Here is a 21,157-nt window from a genome sequence, read left to right on the forward strand (position 1 = left end):
TGGGGTTCATTTTGTGAGAAATTATATTTTCGTAGGAAAGGTTAATTTTGAAGGGAGCTGGAATGACTATAGGAACTTGGGGTGTGGTGGGAGGGGGGCAGGCTGCAGAGGGAGTGAAGATGGGGGGGGGGGGGGGGGGGGCGAGAATAAGGCAGAGGGAAAAAGCGAAATGGGCGGCGGGTGGGGTGGCAGGGGTGCGCAAGAAGCACAGGGCGTCAGGAAGGAGAAGGGGTGAGAGAGGGATAGAGGGGAGGGAGCGAGGGAGGGAGGCAGTTATTAAAAGCGATTGCATTGCCTCCCGGATGTCTCAGGAGAGCAGAATCAGTGGAGATGTTAAACCTTGCTTGACACCCCAGTTGGATAATTGTGGGTGTGGGAGCTAATCAGCGGAAGATGTCTCCTCAATTTAAATCTTGTCAGTTAGTGAAGATTAGGCCCTCCTGTCCCGGCCACCATTAGCTTTGTTGCATGTCAATGCGCCAGCGAGGGCGTCCGCCTGGTCCGGCAGCAAGGGTAAAAAAAAAAAGAAGAAAAAAAAAAGGCAAGCATGATGGAAGCAGGCAGATTTATTCCAGCTAAAACCAATATGGCATTTTCAAGAAAAAGAAAAAAAAAAACATATGAGGAGAAAAGGGAATTTATGCAGCCTTTCTGAAAAAGCATTTGTTACTACTGACCCAACAGGGGGACCCTGCGGAATAAGAAATGCAGTGTGGGGATGTGCTCCAGATTTTTCTGCAAGAAAAACATCGGCGTGGTAGCTTAGTCAAATGTGGTTACACAAACTAGATGCCGGGGAAGGAAAATTTGTTGCTGAAAATATACAAAATTAAGAGGAAACGCAATTGTTAGGAAGGCGCAGACGCACTAAAGTCATTATTGTATAATCACAGCATCCTGGTGCACATGCCGTATGTTAAAATGCTAAGTTATGGGATAAACGTGGGCTGGAGGAACTCATTGGATCCTGATCATGAGGCTATTAAACGTCTAATAATCTGTGACAGCGTGATCTCATTAATAAAAATGTAAGGGGTATAATTTTAACCCCGGTTGAAAAGGGATGGGGGTGGGGAGCTAATTCAAAAAATGCACTGCAGTGAATTTTACAGCTTGAGCCTGGCTGGCTGCAGGCCACCGCTTTGCATTCCCTCCATGGTAAATATTTGTAACAGATTTTTTTCCCCCCACAGCACAATGGCTCCTTTCACTAAAGAAGGTCCCCGTAACCTCGGTGCGAAGGCGAGGTCAGGGCAAATAAACAAACCAGCCGTGCCAGGCTAAGCAGCTCCAGCGATTCCTGCGCCAGGGCCTGCGCTACATACCAGGGCCCTCTGCTCTCTCTCGCTCTCTCTTCCTCGCCAGCGGAGTCCGGAGTGCTGACAGATGTTTCAAGCTCAGCTGAAAAGCAAAGGGGAGACCAAGAGAGAGAAAACAAGAGTGCTTTCCTCTCACTCTCAGCTCACTTCTCCCACATTCCCAACATCTTTTTCTTCTCTTCTTACCTCAATCCAAGTGTGTTCAGCTTCCCAGGCAGGGCAGCGCAGCCTGTGATATCTAACAAAAAAGAAACTATCAAAAAGCAAGTGAAGAAAGAGAAATAAGAGCATAACTGCCTCTGTATAGCATCGGTATCACATGTATAACCTGTGCAACCCAGCCTGGGGTCAGGAACCTTTGAGTGTTTGTGTGCAAGAGCAAGACATGGATGTGTATCCATCCATCCTTCCATCCCTCCACCCAGAGTATTCCTATAGTACTAAAAAAAATAGTGATGTTTCAATAGCAGCACCTCCCAACCCTCCAGACCACTTCTGTTCAGCCCAACAGCCTCAAAGACGGAGCTACCGCCAAGCTACCGCGAGGCGTAACAAGTTCAAGGCCCCCGCTCCAGCCCGAGGCGGCAGACGGGTAAACAGTTGTTACTGGGTGATTTTTTTTTCCGCAGAGCCCAGACAAAGCCTCTCTGTGTGAGGAACAACAGCTACAGCTGGGCCGAGCAGAGTGAGACATCGATCCATAAGCTCGTTCCTCCGCACCCCCTCCGAGCGCTCATCTGGCAGTCAGCAGGAAGCAGCAGCGCATGCCAGAGCTGGGCACTGCACTGCCACAAAAAAAAAGAAAGAAAAAAATTTTTTCTTAACCAGCCGTTTAATCAGAAGCTGAGTCTTCAAACCATATATCTGGAAAAGGGACACGGCTAAAATAAATATCTGCTGTCAGCAGCCTGTGAGGGAAGGCAGGTAAAGCTGCACTGGAATGTTTTTTTTAAATTCCAGAGACAAACAAATGTCAAAAATGAGAAGAGACGACCATTTTTAATGTCCGTTCCCCCTCCCCGTTTCCTGCTCCTCTCATTTACAATAACACATTTAAAACAAAGACGCTAAATAGCAAATGAAAATCATACAAACTTTTAATGTCTTTCTGTAAAACTTACATTTTCGTGTACATAAATTTAAATGCACCTATCCCCTCGCAATCACACTGGTCATGAAGAGCCCCAGTAAAAAGTATCAAAGAGAGGAGACAAGAGACGGGCGTTTAATCTAATCTATGTTCTAATAGTTGGAGAGACATTAATTATTGATAAGGCCGGCAATTGATTGGTTAATAAGATAATGTAATTGAGAAATGAAAATCATCAGAGTTGGGCGTGCGTGTGTGTGTCGGCTCCAATCGGAGTCGCACGGGAGGGTTTTGTGTGTGTGTGTGTGTGTCTTAGGGGATTGCCCCTACATAGGCTTCCATCATTACTGCCACACTATAAAAGCAGAGTGGTGATTAAAAGGACTTGATTGATTTGGCTCTCATTGGGATAAGCTGTCCTTTTCCCATCACCGCAAAGGAAAGCGTGTGCATGTGTGTGTGTGTGTGTGTGTGTGATTGTGTGTCTATAGAAATATTTTCTGTGAGTGTTGATGCAGAAAATCAAATAAAAATAATTAAGTAAATGCGTTTGCAAATTTGAGTGCATTTACAGCTCGGGGAATGTGTGTTTGCACGCAAGTTCTATACTTGGACACATTTGCATTGCATTTAAATTCACAAATTTACTCCTATATTTATTATAAATCTGCTAAATGTGCTTGCATGAAAACGCATAATTGTTGTATAAATGCATGTGTTTGTGTGTGTGCATGGGGGTCAGCGGCCCAGCTATGGAAGGCAGAATGAATCATGTGCGTGTGTGCATGCGTGCGACTGTGTATCCATGTCGTCAAGAGGTGGCCCCACTCCCCTAGTTTTCACTCGCCTTTTGTCTGCACTCTATACTGTACTCCGCTGCTCAAACACACACCCAGACAGACACCCGCACACACACAGAGAAACACACGCACACGCAGAGCTCTAACCCACCCGGAGAGATGGAGACAGACCCTGCCGCCTGACACAAAAGCTATTGATTTTACTATCTGCTGCAATGAATGATCTTCCTTAGCCAATTTCTGAATTTAGAAATGAGTTCAATACTAATAATGATAGTGGAAGGATTCTTTAAAATGTTCGAGTTGAGGTGGTGGTGGCGAGGGGGACCGATAGGAGAGGAAAAAAGGAGGGAGAGAGAGGGAGGAAACGAGGAACGAAGTGAAGATTTGTGTGTGTTTGGCTTTAGAAAAAGAGAGGATGAGAGATTTCTCGCCACGGGTGAGATTAAATAAAGATGACACCGATGATTTTTAACATTCTAAATTACTACATTCTACCCTCAAATACAATTATTCTTATTTGGCTTTCCTCAGTGGGCTGAGAATGGAATAAGTTAGTGGCGGGATTTGTCTTGTTTTGTTTTTTTGGGTTTTTTTTAATGATACTTTTAACAGCTCCCAACTTTCACACGAACAGTTTTCCATCCACCCATTTCCACGAGCCGCTCTTCTGCTTTTTATGATGCAATTTTCAATGTACAGCATTTTGCGAGCTTGCTCCTTAATCCGTTCATGTATTTCATGCCCCATAAAGACGCAGCTATTTCAGTTTCTATTTTGCATCATGGAAATCTTTTCCATAAAATAAAATAATAAAGTACTTTTTTTTTTTTTTAAAAACTGGCACATAAATATTTAACATGGCCTCTGTTTAGATGTGGCAGAGTAACTATTTATGCCAAATTAAACAACAAATATGCTGCTGCTCGACAGAGGAACTCAGCAGAGAGAAACTGTTTCTTCCAATATTTTATTTCTGGGTGCACATTATTTTCATGGTTATTCAGAAAACTGCCATAAAATGCCTGGAACAGCTGTCTTGAACCTTGATTTAAAAAAAACCTGTCATATGAATACAAGCTGATGTTAGAATGAGTGTAAAAATTAAATGCACACACACATATATGTATATACTTATGTGTGTGTGTGTGTGTGTGTGTGTGTGTGTGTGTGTGTGTGTGTGTGTGTGTGTGTGTGTGTGTGTAAATGTACATCAGGGTCTCTCTCTTCTCTGCTGGTCTTTTATTTAGGCAGGCAGGCAGCAGTTTGGTGGGGTGATGTGTGTGTTAATCAGGAGCCCCGTGTCCCGTCGAGGTGTTAATTCGACCCCCCATCCCCCCCGTTACAGAGAGGTGTAGATTAATAGATAGGGGAGGTCTGAGCGAGGGTCAACGTGATACAGCCCTGGCTGTGTTCACCCGACTGTCAGACACCTGCCTGGTTTAAGCTGCCGGCTTTCCTCCGCGTTGCGCGCAGGTGAGAGGTCAATCATTTACCCAGTTCTCCGGGCTCTCGTTCAGCTTTCAAGGTGGGCCGTATCTGCATAAAGGCTCTGGCATCTGCATGCTTCGCAGGGGTCCGCCTGCGCGGGAATCTTCTGCCGAGGATTACAGTAAATATACTTTAAGACTCGAGAAGAAGACGAAGAATGGCCGCAGTGCCGGAAGCGCGTTTTATTTTATTTGTTAGAGTTTTTAAGTCTGATTTTAGATGTACGGCAACACAAAGCTTAAGATGATTTTTTTATAGTTGTGGTTTTCTCATATTATACTTGATCCTTTTCAGGAATTTTTGTTTTGACTGTGAGAACAGGAAGATCTTCAGCAAACAGAAAAGAAAAAAAAGGAAGTGAGAAAAAAAGGGGATAAAAACAGGTTTGCAGGGGTGGAAGGAGAAAAATGCATGAAACATGAATCTCTGCAAATTTGACTTATAACAAGCAAAATTACACCCCGCTGTCATTTAAATTATGGCTGCCCTCTATAAAGGTGTCTTTTAGGTGCATTAATTGAATTCGGCACTATTTCCCAATAATAATCTGTAAAGTTCAGCCGTCCATCCTTCATGAGATCCCTGCCGCGTACCAGAGGAGTATCTATTTCAGTGGCTTAATTTATTTTCATGATTCGCCGATAATGACGGCCATGCAGGCTGTACATCAGAATTAACCTTCATTTCACTGAGGTATATTACGATGACAGTCCCCGACACATTTCACCTACACAAAGGGCATTCTCTCTCTCTTTCTCTTCCTCTTCTTCCTCTCACTTTCTCCCCCACCTCCTGCCTGCTCTGTCGCTGCCCCTGCTGTATAATCATCCTCAGCAGACCAAGATTGTTTGATAGCCGATTAATTTTCATAGGAAATCAAGTGGCCAGCTCTTTCTCTCTATCGCTCTTTCTTTATTTCTCCCTCTTATGCCCCCCCCACCCACACCCGTCCGCCGCACACCCCGTCTCCTCCAAACACATACATACGCTTCTCTTGAACAATGGCGAACAGCGCTTGTGCTTGGTGACTTTTTCTGTCAATTAGGTGTTTTATTTAATCTCATCTCACTTTTTCTTTTCTCTTCTCCCCTCCCCCCTGTAATAAATTGGACCCACCACCACCACCACCTCGCCTCCACAAACCTCGTGTTTCTGATATCTCCAGCGTTGGTTAATTTATTTTGGACGATGCCGCTGTAACAAAAGTGCTGTAAATTAATCAGGGGACATCAAGCGAAAGAGGGTGTGTGTGTGTAGGGAGAAGGGGGGGGGGGGGGGGGGCTTTCACTCGGTCCCTGTCTCTAATTTCTATGCCAACCATTAAGTGTCAGATATAGATTCCACCATTTGCTACGGTCGCAGTCAAAAGATTTCATTAGGGACCTGACGTCACATTTTGAAGGCAGCGCCGGATCATTTCTGTCCTATTTTCTCCCTCATGAGCTCTTTGTTCTTCGCCCCTCTGTAGGATCCTGCCACTAAAAAAGGCCCCTATGCAAATGACAATAATAGATTTCGCTAAGCACCGCCGCAACGGCGTGATAGCCTATTTAGAGAGAAACCAAAGAAACATTCAATTTGTGGCATTAACCAGGGCGCATGCAAAGGTTGCCAAAAAAGTGATTAAGAAATTACAGAATTGGTCCTCTCTGCTTGAAGTTCTCGTTCTCGCTCTCCCTTTTTTCTCCCTTTCTCATTGACATGGCATCTATAATGAGGAGGGCTGGTAATTACAATATTCTGGAGAGGTGAGCCCTGCTGGAGCTGGCAGCCAGAAGACTGATCTCTCTCTGTCTCTGTCTTTTCTGTATTATTTCTTTCCTCTGTCATAAGGGCCTGGACGCAGAACAGACAGAAAAACAGCTGTCTCATGACCGGGCTCTCTATGGATCTCTCACATTTCTTTGTGTGTGTGTGTGTGTGTGTGTGTCTCAGACGAGCTGCTCAGAGCTCCTCTGCCAGCAAATAAATATAATCAATCTCCCATTTACATACAAATAGGCTTCTCCCCTTCATCCTAATAATCTGCACAGCATCCTCAGAGAGGGAAAATAATATTCACTCCACATGGCGATTTCATATTTACCATTAGATGGCTTTATTGATTGTTGTCTTTTTTTTTTCTTCTCTGATATTTTTTTTCCTTCCCACTTCATTTTATCGTAGGATATTGAAGGCATGTAGGGCTGACATAGCGCACACGCTTCATTATTTCCTACCCGGGGACGATTATGGTTATTGACACTGTCACGTCTTCCCCCTTCGTCATCAGTTATCACTGCTTACTGCGGCGAGGTCCAGGAAGCTGGAATACAAGTTTGGGGGGTGTGTGTGTGTGCAGGGTGTGGGGGCTCAGAACATTATCATGGGCGTTTAATGGGTGTAAACTACACAGGCGTCGTGCGTGCTCGGCTGCATGCCGCTAATGTGGATCATTCCACTTTGTGTCATGTTGATGATGGGGGTGACCGGCGGGGCCCCGAGTCAGTGTCAATCCCACTTTGGACAGACAGCATTTCCTTCAGTGTGATCGGCGGCTCCAGGGGCATACAACAAATCTGTCATACACAGACAAGGAGGGGGGGGGGGGGGGGGGGGGACAGAGTTGGAGAAACTTCCTAAATGCTAATTACTTATTCCCATCTAATTAAAACTTGTCTAAGTGGAAATCTAGATAGCATAAAAGAAGGAATGCTGACAGGATTATGATCTTATCAGTGTATTCTAGGTCTCTCTCTCTCTTTTTTTTTTTTAAATAAAAAGGAAGATCTTAAAGGGGCACTTTGACATTTTGGAGTTCTTTTTGTCCACATTTTACTTACTTTTGCAATGAAAATGATTCCACCTGTCAAAAAAAATCCTCAAGGTGTCTAAATTATAAAAAGAGAGGAGTAATCTTCCTCTACGTGCAGTCGCTAACATGTAGCCAGACTGGAATCAGATTAAAAGTAATAAACATCACTGCATCATATACTGCATGATAAAACAACTCCTGTTAACATGCTGGATAATGAGCAATTTAGCTGCCATAGCTATTCTTGGGGACCGCAATCAATAACAACAAGTTGATCTTCGGAATGCAACTTGTCACATAATTAAGTTGTCACTCGTTAGCGTGATTACCTTCGCAAATAGGACTCCTACACTTGGCTGGATCGTGTAATTTCTTATTTTCCCAAGCATTAGGAGAAACAGCGCTTGAGTTACAGTTTCCAGATCCCCACTCTGCCATGTTAATTACGTCCTAATGACCATTATTGACTCATTAAAAGACATTTGGGGATTTTGAGGCGCCGCAGTGACATAAAAAAAATCAAGTCCCAGTCTTTCAGTGATGTTCAACCATATGACTGTATTCAAATTAACTTCTGCTAGCTTCAAAAATCTTTGTCAATAATCACCCTACGCACCTTGAAATCAAAACCACAAGGCAGGGATGCATCAGCCCTCCTGTTTCTTCTAAATATTATTCATTCGAGGTGCTGTTTTTAGTGAGCTCATAGGGTTTGGCAGGGCAAAGTTCCTGTGTTTTGGATTGTAGCGCTGGCTCCAGGAGGAGTGTTTCTGCTAGTGATGTGTCGGTCGTGAACGAAATGGCTCTTAGAGACGGTTCTTTGACATGAACGACGGGAGCCGGCTCCTTATCGCGAGCCATGGTTTTTTATTTTTCTTTCTCTCACCCTCTCTCGCACTTTTTTTCCGCTTCACTCCGCACGCGAGCCTTGTGCTTTGGGCTGGGAAGAGGGGGGAGTGGCGTTAGTTACGCTCGCAGTAGCACAGGAACAGAGCGGGAGGGAGAGAGAGAGAAAGAGAGGCAGGGATAACAACGTCACATTAGAAAGGTATAGTAATCATCCACAACTATTTTCAGTTGCAGATGATAAAGGATTCAGAAAGTTTATTCATGCAGACCCATATGACAGAGAATATGCATGTTCTTTTAGTTTTCATATTTTAAATTATATTTAATTGTGTTGTGGTTTGCAGTGTTTTGTGTTGTTTCACTTTAAATTTATTTAAAAGGAAAAAGCTGAAAATTTAAATAGTTAAAAGTTGAAATGTGAATAGTTGGTTTTTATATTATATGATTTATTTATTACATTTTATGTGGAGTGAATAAATAAAAGTATATTTACGGTGGCCCCTAGAGACAAAGCACGTACAAACACGTACGAACTCTGAAGGACGTACAAACTCCAAAACACGTAAAAACTCAGAAGCACATAAAAACTCTAAAACACGTACAAAAGACAACAGAAGTGCTCCAGAATGCTAGGCGCAGTGGTTGAGCTTTTGTTACTTAGTGGCTACACAAGCCAGCAAGTACCAACGACCTGATTTGGTGTGTGGTAGTAACAGGTAAATGAACATTTTTTTAAAATTATTTGAATATATATGAGTGCTTGTGTATAAATACACAAACAATACACATATGCTTTCAATTGTGTAATTTAAGTGATCTACTAGCTCTGTTTTGGAAGTTCAGTTAACGCTAGAAATGTGTTTTAGAGTTTGTACATGTTTTGTCTCTAGGGGCCACCTCATATATTCATATATAAACATATATAAATAAAACCACTTTTTTTTTTTACATTAGTAATTCCTTTTGTGCATAATTGTATATTATTGTTAATAATAAATTAACTACAACAAAACAACCTGAAGAGCCGGTTTGGAGCCGAAAGAGCCGTCTCTTTTTAGTGAGCCGAGCCGAAAGAGCCGGTTCTCTAAAAAGAGCCGGAAATCCCATCACTAGTTTCTGGAGCATGCATGGGTAAACAATGAAAACATTTTTAGCGAAAGCAAAACATGTCCAGGTCTTCCGTTTCCTTTCTAAGAACTAGATCCTTTTTTTTTAAGAGAGAGGAAAAAAAGCTGATTGTGTAATAATGAGTTTCCTCTGAGATGAAAAAGCGGTCTGATCAGTATCAGTCGTCCCAGTGTGTGCACCATAAAACAAAGAGGCAGTGGTGAGATTCTGTGAAAAGATCGTCAACAGGCGCTGACAAAGTGGTGCAATTAAGATGAATTGGGATCTGACAAAATGTTTGTCTGAGGTGTAAACACACAAGTCAACAGCACTAAAGACGTAACGGGGGAAGAGCAGAAATAGATTAGAGCATTTAACAGCTTGTCATAATCAAAAGATGATCATTAAAAATACAGAAATTCCATGGGAGACAAAATTCTGTTTTATGCATTGCAATTGAACTTTCATGATTATGTTTGGGGGAAAATTAAGCCTTTTCTGGGCATTTTTATATTGTTTGCTCTAAGGCCAGACCAAATAGGATTTTAAGACTGATACCAAAACTGAAATTTGGTGTTTTAACCATAAGATATAAGTTGAATATCTCTCTTTTTTTCACATACATGAAATATATTTGATTTCTCTAATATTTGTTATGTGTACCTATTTATAAGCCCTTACTAAAATATTTTGACGATGCAGTTAAAAAGTAATCTGGTTTTATTATCCCAAGTTGTGGATCACTCGTTCAAGTTCGAGATAATTTGCAGGGCGCCTTCTGCTGGACAAACTACGCAACGCTCATAACATGGTTGAAGGGTGTTTTTAACATCTCCTCTTTACTTTTTAAATTTCATTTATCAGGTATTATAAATGCTGATACCAATATATCTGCAATTAGCTAATATCGCACAAGACATGGGCCTACCAAGAGGTTAGTTCAGGTCAGTTTACAGTTTGTTCTAGTGCGATAAAGATGGAAAAGATGTGGTACAATCCTTGGACGACTACTCGAGGTAACCCTAGTTCCTCTTTTTTGAACTGAGTGGTTTCTGTCACAAAAATGACTGCGTCTGCCTCAGAAGTTAGTGAGTTTGATCTCTCCTTATCCAGCTTACGAGGGCTAAGTCTTGGAAAAACCTGGAACTTGTTCCCACAGACGTCCAACCATGTCTTCACTGACATATGGTAAGACGACGTCAAAATTTGTCATTAAAGGTGTGTCAAATATCGTCTTTATGTGGGAAAGAGTGAGCAAACAGTAAAACTGTTGTTTTATTGTGTTTCATTTATATATATATATATGTGTGTGTGTGTATAAAAGAGTTAAATACCTGGTGACCTGCAGTATGGCGAAAAGTGTGAATTGTCTCTGCAACTTGCGGAGCATGTGATGGTATGTTGTTGCAAGATTATATATATATATATATATATGTATATATATCCAGCTGAAGTAAGGGAAAGAAAATTAACAGAAACTGTCATTCAGGAATTATGATGGGACATTGTGCTCCAAAATACATATGTTCTTTGAAGTCCTTATTTCAGCAAAATTATATACACACAGTATATATTTGAAAAAAAAAAAACCTTTATATCTAATTAAAATGATAACTGCATTCTCATTTTTCAAACTCTCATATCCTGAGGGCCAATTGGGATGAGTGCTCTCCCTCCCTCCTATGCAGCTGCAGCTTCCCTCTCTCTCTCTCCCCCTTCTCTATCAGTCTGTCTCTCTCTCTCTCTTCGTCTCTCCTTCCCTCTGTCTTTCCCCCTCACTCCACTGTGGCTCAGTGAACTGCTCCTACAGCAATATCCCATCATTACCATCTCCCCAGCTGAGCTTCAGCCAGCCATTATCATGCGGCATTATTAATCTTCTTGTCTTATCAACTTGCAAATCACAAACCATTGAGCCTTATGGCGCAGTTTGGGGTGCGCCGTTATTCATTTTGTAGGTCTACCTAGCCTCCGAGTCTTTCTAATCACCTGACGATTGTCACTCTCTCGCTGTTGCCCTGCCCTTCCCCTGGCCCCCGATGCTCCGTAGCACTGGAAAGGAGCCAGCTGTTTCACTCCATCTTCACCTGAACCTAAATCTTCTTTTTCTTGCACTCAGCATGCAGGTTTTTCCATGTACAGTCTCTCTTTTCTCTCTTCTTAGATATAAGTGCATGCTAGAATTGCGTTAGGGGGTAGCGGTTTCAAGGTTGTTGGTTCGATCCCCTGCTCCTACAGATATCACGTGAACTCAAAATGACCTTAAATGTATCACCAGTAAGTGCTGTGAACTGGAACATTTGTGCAAAGCACTTTCAGTTGTTTAAAAAGACTAGAAATACACAATAATCAGTCAACTTCTAAGACCATATAAAGAAATGTATAATTAACTTCAGATCTTTTTTTTTTAAATTGAATTTAATTATTATTGAATTGATACTGTTCAAGTATTTGAAACTGGTATAAGTAAATAGCTCTTTTGTTCTCATCTCTCTGTCATTTACCTCTCATCTTTTCTTTCTCCTCTGGTAATCCAAAACTGTCAAATTATTGCTTTTTAAAGAAAAAAAGAAATCTAAAACTTTGAATAACATACACTTTAAACCTTGAGGATTAATTGTGTTAATGGGTGACAGCTGACCCCTGTCCCTGACATATAACGTCCACGGTGTTTCTGTCATCTCTCCCCTTTTCCTCTCCTCTGCTAACATTAGTATTCGAGGGAGGAACGGAGCTGAGTCGGGAGGCGAAGAGAAGGAAAGTTTCTTTAAAGACACACCATTGACCCCTGATTCTTGCTCTTGCTTGAGTTTGCTTTTCTTCAGGGCTAAAATATTCACCCTGGAAAATGTGGTGTGGCTACGGCTATGCAACCCCCCCTCCCCCAAAAAAATGTATATAAGAAAGCTGCAAAGAACGTGTGCTCCTCTTCAGTGTATGAGTCTGCGTGTGTGTATGTGTGTGTGCGCGCATATCCAAATTTGCATTTCCTTTGAAAACTTTGCATGATAAATCACCATTTTCCCCACATAGCTCATTAAGCACCATACAACAGGTAGCGGGCATGAAATATTTAGCAGAAGACAAAGTGTTTCATGTGCTCCTATGGACCCAGCTATTACCCAGGCCTTTCGCATAACATCCGCTAAAAACAGCCCCACTTTGATCTTCATTAATATCGTTTGGTTAAATATTTCAAATAAGCTTTGGTATGTTTGATTAACATCTTTCAGAATTATTCACTAACATAGAAATTAGCTCTAAATGTTCGACTGCTAATGATGAAATTGCGATTACCCACCCCTCCGATAGTGCCATTCGGGGAAGGAAGTTTAATTTTTTATTTTGATCAGTAATATATGGCAATGCATACTGGACAGTTCATAAAACTTCATGTATCAACTCCCCCCTATGCATTCAAATATGTGCTTAGAAGCCCTGGGTATTAATATTCGCGATGGGTGTATTTTAGAGCACATTTCAGAGCACTGCATGCTCGACATTGTAATTTCCAAGCTTATCTAATCAATTCTGCAAGCTCCATCGGCTTCATATCAGGCCTCGTGTAAGAAATCAGCTCAGTAGCACCTTCAGAACACTTATAAATAATGAAAAACAGCTTTTAAAAAGAAAGAAGCGCTTAAGGAAAAAAAAAATGTTGATTAGAAAAGTGCCTTTTATCCATGGCTTCAAATCTTTCACATTCCGAAGATGCGGAGGACTCCGGGCAAACGCGACGAATAAAGTACCCCTATCTGACCAGGGAAAAAAAGAAGTATTAATTTTTTTGAGATAAAAAGTGCTGATAGCACAGAATGAGCCAGGTGGTATTTGGATATGAGCGCTGAAGATGAGATGAGAGCCCAGAAGATCACTTTCATCTTGTGTATGGAGTTGTCCTTGAAAACTTCTCTGAACTCTGCGCTTTCTGGAGAACACTGTGTGATGCTCGTCTTGGCTTTTCAGTCGTTTATCTTCCTTAGCGCACCGAGCTGGTCGGCGAAACTAACATCAACGTCAAAACCCGAGTTTGGCCAGGCTCGTGTGGGCCCGCGAATTTGAGTGCGTAGTCATCATTTACTGGGGTGTAACGCATGTGTAGCCATATTGTCTAAGGGGTAGGGCGGGGTGGGGGAGAGAAAAAGTTGAGACACAGGAGCTGAAGGGAAATAGTAAAAAAAAAAAAACTTGCACATGGTTAATGTAATGTGTCCTATTTTGTCATGCTGGCGCTATGCAGGGGTAGGTGGGAAGGTAGGCAGGGTGAGTGAAAATACAGAGTTTTTATGCCCATCTATAAATTAGGAGTGGTGGGTTGATGAGCAGTGAAGGAGAGTCGTGTCTTAGCTGGAAGACAGAGGAAGAGGGAGAAAGAGATGGAGCCTCTATGGCAGCCGGATGATACATATCACATGCACACACGCCCACAATGATACACTGAGGTCTTGATGACAGTTATCCTGTTAGGCTGTTTTAGAAAAGACTGCTGGGCAACACACACACACACGCATGCACACACACAGCTGGCAGGCACTGAGGCCCTTGTGCATCTCCTCCGGTGAGGATTTGCATTCTGCTCCTGGCAGGTCGACCGACAAATTGCCCCGGCAGCCGCAGGAGACGGAGGCTCTGGCTGAGGGAAGAGCGGCTGCTCAGAAAGTGACTTATCCGTCTCATACTCTCTGTGGAGCCACTCCTGCATCACACCTCACTTCCATAGGCACGGCTGATAGAGGCGGACAGCCAAGGACTGTTTTTGGAAACCGGAAGGCCTAGCGGCCATGGCCGAACCTTCCCTCCCTGGGGCCAGGAGGGGCTCGGAGGCCAGTGTCCTCCCCCCCCCGAGCTCGCCTTAGGCCAACAGCCCTGGGGCTATCGTTCACAAATCAGCCCCCGTTTTCCCAATCAAAGATGCCAAGTGGGGAAAACTGGCCCAAAGTGCTGCTTATTGCCTTGAATAATTCACCACCCAAAATGTCGTCACTCACATACACACACACACACACACACACACACGTCAATGGACTATCTGCAGAAATTAGATGGGAGAAAAAGAGATACCAGGAGACCACCACAGCCCTTGTCCTGACCACTCTAATTTCAAAAACACTTACTTAAAAGCACATTTCAATCTTTAATCAACTTATAAAGTGAGTAGCAAAGAGATTGGCTAAGAGATGAGCGAAAGGAAGAATTGTAAGTGATGGAGGGCAGTTCTGCAGCCTCATTAACACTCTCGAGTTAAATAGGGATGATGTAAAATACTTACGTTGAAACTACTACTAATAGAGTTAGAATTTCTGCAGTACAGCATTTTAACAGCTACTTCTCTTTAAAGAGTGAACTTGAGCAAGGGGGAAAAGTTTTTGGCACAGGGGTAAAACCAAAATTAGGATTTAAAAAACTTAAAAGCTAGTCAGCATTTATTTAGGATAATTAGGGGGTCCAACTCTTGCCTAACCTTGGTCGATATCTTCCCCCTAATGCTCAGAGAGCTCTGATGCCCATTGTCTAACAAGCCAGGCTGATCCAGTCCCACCTGCAGGCCCACTGAGAGAGCACAGAGAACTGAGAAGAGCGGGAGGATGAAGATCTCGATGAGGAAAAAGTAGTACAGGTAGCTGAGTTGCGAAGAAAAAACAGGGGGGTATGAGGGCAAGTGCAGGAAGCTGGAGCTGAAGGAGGAGAAGAAAAGAGAAGGACAGGCAGGCAACCTCCAAAGTGTGTGCCAGTCTCTGATACACGGTGCAGAGGTTTTAATGACTGCGGGTGTGTTTGTGTTCAGCATGGAGAGTATGTACATTTTCAGCTTCCCCCTTGTGTTTGTTGCCACGCTGCCCTTTCTCCCTTTCCTTAATGAGGCTGGACGCGTGGCTGCCTCAGCACCTGCCGTGGGTGGCCACAGGGTTAATCCCGGCTGGCTTCCTTTCTCACTTCGTCTTCCATCTCTCTCTCTGCTATGCCTCTGGGCTGCTGACGGCAGCAGGCGCTGTGCGAGAGGGCGACGAGGAGTGTGGGGAGGTGACAGGAGACGCCGATATCCACCCCCCACCCCACAACCGCAGCACGGCAGAATGAGTTGTGCTAGACGCCGCTGGATACCTGACAACCGGACACCTTCATAAATTACCAAATGAAGATTGATCGCGCACACCCCCTCGCTTCTTTTTTGCATCCACACACATGCTCAGGCAGCGACACAAGAAACACACTTGCACAGGAATCGGTACACACTGCACACTTGCTTGTTGTCGAGCTTGAGGTGAAAGTGATGCGGCCGCTTCGCGCTCCGGCAGTTAGATAAAACAGTCAGTCAAGTCACCTGGTCAGTCAGTCGAACTGGTGATGCAGACTCCATTACAGGTGCTGTCAAGGCCAAAGGAAGCTGTATTATTTATGGGGGGGGGGGGGGGCAAACATCTAAGAAGGCTGCACAGGTGGTGTGAAGTCAGGATGATGTGTGGAAAAAGCACCTCGCTCCCTTTTGCGAAAATAAAAAAAGCGCACACGGACACGCACGCATGCACAAACACACTATGGGCAAATGTTAAAATGTATAGTTCCTGCATGACTGACCTTAACGTTAATGTACAGTGGGCCATAAGTAGAGCGCTTCTACCCGTCTTACTCAAGTGGATAAAGGGAGTTCAGGAGGTGGACCGGAACCATTCACCTGAGATTGATACCCCTCCACGTGACGCGTAAAGATCATCTACATTAACCGGTTCCACCCCGGCCTATCGCGGTCCTGCACCCTCCTGAAACAATCCGCATCAGCAGAAGGCTTGTAACATAACGTAACACGTGCACATGCTTGGAAGTTAATCGACTTGTGAAATCACAATCAAGAACCATTGTCTCTCGCTCGCACACGCTCACACGTTCTCTCCCTCCTACATTTTTTTTTTTTTTTTTACATTTCCAAGGACAGTAACCTTGCCTTGTAAGTTGCTTACTCAACAGACCTTGTTACGGGGCGGCCGCTTTACTGCTCACGCCTCCACTGAAAGGTCAGCACTGTCGCGGCCGATCTCGTTTTCAGCTGTGGGGACCCTGCACTGTTACAATCGGGCCATTATCACGGGCTGATTCGCAAATTGGCGCAGTGAGAGATGATGGGGACGTTTTGCAGCATACACACACAACAAACGAGCTTTGGTCAGAGGGGTGAACGCCTGCATCTGACACTGCGCCCATTTCCCATCTGCTGTATCTGCACCGGTAAATTGGCAGCACTCCAAATGAGAGACAGAAAGCAGAGAAGAGTGAGATAGGGTGGAAAAAAGTGTAACCTTCTAACTCGCTCCTTAAAGGAGTCTTTTACATGTGTAGACATACTAGAATGACTTGAGGGCCTGTCAGGAAGCTGAGAAAAGAGCTGAGGAGAGGAGGAAGAGAAGGAAAGGAAAAAGTCAAATAAATCTGACTGATATTCCTCTCCATCGGTTGGCCAAAATGCCAGACGCGGCGTAAATCACGATGCGCTGAATGTCCATCCTCGCCGAGCTGACATTATCCCACCAGCTGTCTCCGCTTTACGATTTGGCCAGTCATCCCATCCGCAGGCCCGGACCCGGAGATTGATGTTTATTCAGAACCAGACGACATATTTCAGTTACACAACCAGCGAAAGAGACACTTTAACATCAGTCCAGCCCCGGTAACTGAACCCGAGATAATTTAATACGCTTGTGCAGCACATCCATTTATCTCCAGCCCCATCTATAACAGTGACCGGGAAAGTTTAGAGAGGGGTCAAGTTCGCGGTTCCTAATGGTTTTGACATGCCTTAATATTCTTCTTAAATATTAATATTGTGCACGTTTGATTTCCACACACAGTTGCACTAATATGCCATAAAGACCAGCCATTCAGACCTTATAGGCTGCGTGTGTGGGGTCGAACTCGTGAGGTGTGCTGTAATGACGGTTATGAAAATCTAACAAATGTGCTGGTTGTGTTTCTGGCTGCAAGTCAGTGCAGACTAAACCTCTGTCCAGATAAAACTTGCCAGCCTTATTTTGAAAAAACAGAGAGAGAGAGAGAAAGAAAAACAGCTATTCTGGTGGAATGTATAATGTCATGGCCATAATAAGCAGTATTATTACAACTATTAAACTGAAGTCATAAGTCAGGTTCAAATGGACAAAATGGGAGGGACAAAGCAGCCAAACACAGAAAAGGAAATGGCAAAAAAGAAAAAAACCCACAAATTTCTTGGGCTTTCTTCCCAAGCAGCATGCATTAGCGACAGTGTAAGTACTGTATTGTGCCCCAGTTGTGACCCTTGGGAGTACGCTGACTTCACTGAGCCATCAAGACTGTAAAACCTCATGTATATTTCCACAGGTGAGCGGTTAAAAATGTCCCTAAGAGCTAGGGTCTGCCTGTAATGAATTACTGGGTGCTGTCATTTCACCAAAACATCCTCCGTCTCTACATAATCAAACCTCTGAGTAAAGAGGCAAAAAAAGACAAAGAATATATATATATATATATATATATATAAAAGACACAAAAGGCAGAGCCTCTCCCCGCACGACGCAGAAATAACGGCAAGTTTAAATAATTCCGGAGAGCGGCTGGGCCAATAAATTTCCGAGCAGAGGTTAATTTAGTGAGGGGGAAACCTTGCCGCAATTACCTTGTTCGATGCCTCCCCTCCGAATGCCCTCAGGGCCCCGTCTGAAATGTCACCCAGGAGGAGGGAAGGAGGGCTGAAGGTTTGGCTGGATGGAGACCCACCTCAGGATGCAGCAGCCATGAAAAACAAGGCAATCAGGACAGGTTAAATGCTAACAACAATGGAGTCCTATTAGTGTCTGGGGGAAATGACACTCCTCTCCTTTATAATTTTCATCAGATTCACTATAAAACTGAACATTATGGATTACGCAGTGAGGGCAGAATAGTGAAGGAAAAATTTGAAAGCGCTAATTGGATTTTTTTTTAATAAAAGCAGAAAAAGGCTAAGTCTGAAAGCATAAAGGCACAACAATTTATTTTGGAACCACGATAGGAGATGTGGCACGTTTAGCTCTTACCTTGGGCCCCATCTTGTGTGATTTTTTTTTTATGGATCACTGACAGAATGACTCCCCGCTCCCTTCATCATTCGCCGCATTTGCTTTGCCAATACACAGGACTCCATCTTTATCACACTCCCATAAGCTCTGGGTCTGGTGTGCTATATCTACTGCTGAGATCTGGGATGCCTGTAATTACCACACTATCTTCATCTACTCAAATCAGCTCGATCCAAATCTTTATTTCCCCCAGGCCCCGACCAGGCTCCTAGCTAGCTCTTACCTCCCAGGAAGACACAGCCAACGTCTGTGCTTTTTAATCAGACCTCGACTCAAGCTGTTCCAGCAGTGAGGAAAAAGACGGTCAAGCTGTGCCAGTGGCTTTTAGAAGGTGAAAGGTTCCAACAAAGTTTTGCCCAAATATAAACACTGACAGTCTTTTAATTCAAACGTTGCACAGTGCATCAGTGAGTCGGGCAGCTGGGAGTAATATGTATATTTTGTCTCATGGCGCATAGTTGTATCACTATTCCATCTGGACTTGTTTGAGTTTTGAAGTCATTAGTGAGCTATGGTGGCTTATGATATTACACAGTACTAATGGCACCACACACACACAAATAGCTTAACTGACATATAATTCAATTAAGCACCTTGGCTTTATGGAGAAAAATGTCTTTATTGGCCATCATTCTGACGCTAATGCGTGCTCAAATAAACATGTTGCCCGTGTCCCGTGTTTCAATGTCAGCATGCAAAAAAAAAAAAACATAATCTAGAACCGAGAGAGGAAGCTCATTTGCACTTCAGAGCCCGACTTAGCAATCTCTGCAGGCCTTTGCTTATTTGCTCATTGCTTCCCCGCCCTTCTGCATTAAATGGTAACAAACCCAAACTGCGGGAGTCCAAAAGGCCTCGCATTAGACTTTATAAACAGTTTAAGAGAGACATAAGCAAAGGCATTTACACAAACATCATCAATATTTCACAATTCCCAACACTTCCTCTCTCATGTCTTGCTAAATCCTCATTTAGAGCTAAATGGAGCTTTAGCCTGATCGGGCTAGCTAATTGATTGTGACTGTTTGCAAAAAAACTGCTATACTTGGATGCCAACCGCTCACACACATGCACACTCACACTTACATATATGCCTTTAAGAGAAAAAAACAACATCTCCATTAAGGCTTTCAGTGGAGCATGTACAAATAAAATCTGCCCATTTGATCAGTCTTCAGAGTATGACGAGTATATTCAATGAATTTGTCAGTTAGGAGCCTTTTGACTGTCAAATAAATTGCTTGCAAAACTCAAAAAAAGTCACAACATATTAAAACTACACCTCCTTCACGGAAAAAAACGTGTTTTCATTTTGCTCTACGAAGACTTAAAACAGGAACATTTCAAAGGACCAACAGGCCCGATTTTGGCTACAAGCTCTGAACAAATCTAGAAGAAGCGACAACAATAAATAAATTAAATAACGTAAAAAAAAACTAAATCACACGTGCAACCCTAACTAACTGCCATCATTTATATTACACGGACAAAGGACAGAAAGTTCACGCACCTTATTGAAAGCGTGCCAAATAAATTAGAGGAGCCACTTCAGCACACCCAAAGGTCTAATTAGGTACACAAATTCAAAGAACATAATGTATGAGGAGGACGAGGGAAATGGCGGGTTAATGCCGCGCAAAGCAGGAATTCGCCTGCTGATTTGGGCCCCGAGTGCAGGCGGGCGTGAGAGTGCGCGGTATCCTCAAGGAGCTTTTGAAGTGAGCATTGTAGTCGAGGCTTTTCCTACAAATCACCTCCTTACTGCTAAGACTGAGCACTGCCCATACACCCACCCACAGACACATATGTTCAAGTTCATGCATACTCCTATCCAGAGTTGCACGCACACTGAGTAACACTGAAGAGTGAGAAGTGAACACAAGAGGAGAGGAGATGAGAGAGAATAATGGAACGAGTGGCTTCTTCTCTCCTAGGTAGCATGCTATGACACCGGTTTGTATTTTTTTTTTTTTTCTTTATGGAAAGTGTCTGAAAAAGTGTTGTATGAGTGTGTTTGGATGTGTGCATCCTCTTGCTAATGCATCACTTTTTTTCCTCTTCTTCTGTGTCCGCAGTGTGATTGCAGCTCTAATCAAAGCCAAACGCATGTTTCCGCAGAGGAATGACGCTTTAAGCCTCTAAACACAACACAGGTGACTCAGCTGAAGAAAAAATAAAGACCCATGAAATCCTTCTCCTCCCGCTGCTCTTTATTCCTCCTCTCTCAGGTGGATCGCTCATTAAAAGATTGCTGTACAGCAGGTGTTTGGTCACAGAGCATTGAAGGAGAGGGTGCTTGAAGTGGCAGAAACCACAAAGTGGATCGGGATGTGTGAATGCAGGAATGCAAACACACACAAATATGCGTTCAATGCGTGCGCAACAAAAAACACCAAACTATTGCGCGCAAGTGCACACACAAACACATCAGGGTGCTAGTGAACAGCTGCTTGGAGCAGGTCCCTGCAGATTTGACTAACAGCATCAGTCCTCTCTGGCCCTGAGTGGCCCATGTAGGTGGGCCTACTGATGCCGTTTCCCACACAGCACGCAGATTCACACAAAATAAGAGAAGAAGAGAGGAACTAGAGGAGAGATAAGTAAGAATTATAAGTAGTCCG

General features: G+C 43.5%; 1 long non-coding RNA gene across 1 annotated transcript; it reads right to left on the reverse strand.

Annotated features, from left to right (window-relative positions):
* Positions 1–1,234: 1,234 nt before the first annotated feature.
* On the reverse strand, positions 1,235–1,791 carry LOC309693032. Its single transcript, XR_014272559.1, has 3 exons — positions 1,648–1,791; positions 1,506–1,557; positions 1,235–1,401 (listed from the first exon to the last, which is right to left on the reverse strand). It is a non-coding gene; the product is annotated as an uncharacterized lncRNA (long non-coding RNA).
* Between the last annotated feature and the right edge of the window lie 19,366 nt (positions 1,792–21,157).

This window comes from Aulonocara stuartgranti (assembly GCF_965226115.1).
Source record: "Aulonocara stuartgranti genome assembly, chromosome: 17".
NCBI lineage: Eukaryota > Metazoa > Chordata > Actinopteri > Cichliformes > Cichlidae > Aulonocara > Aulonocara stuartgranti.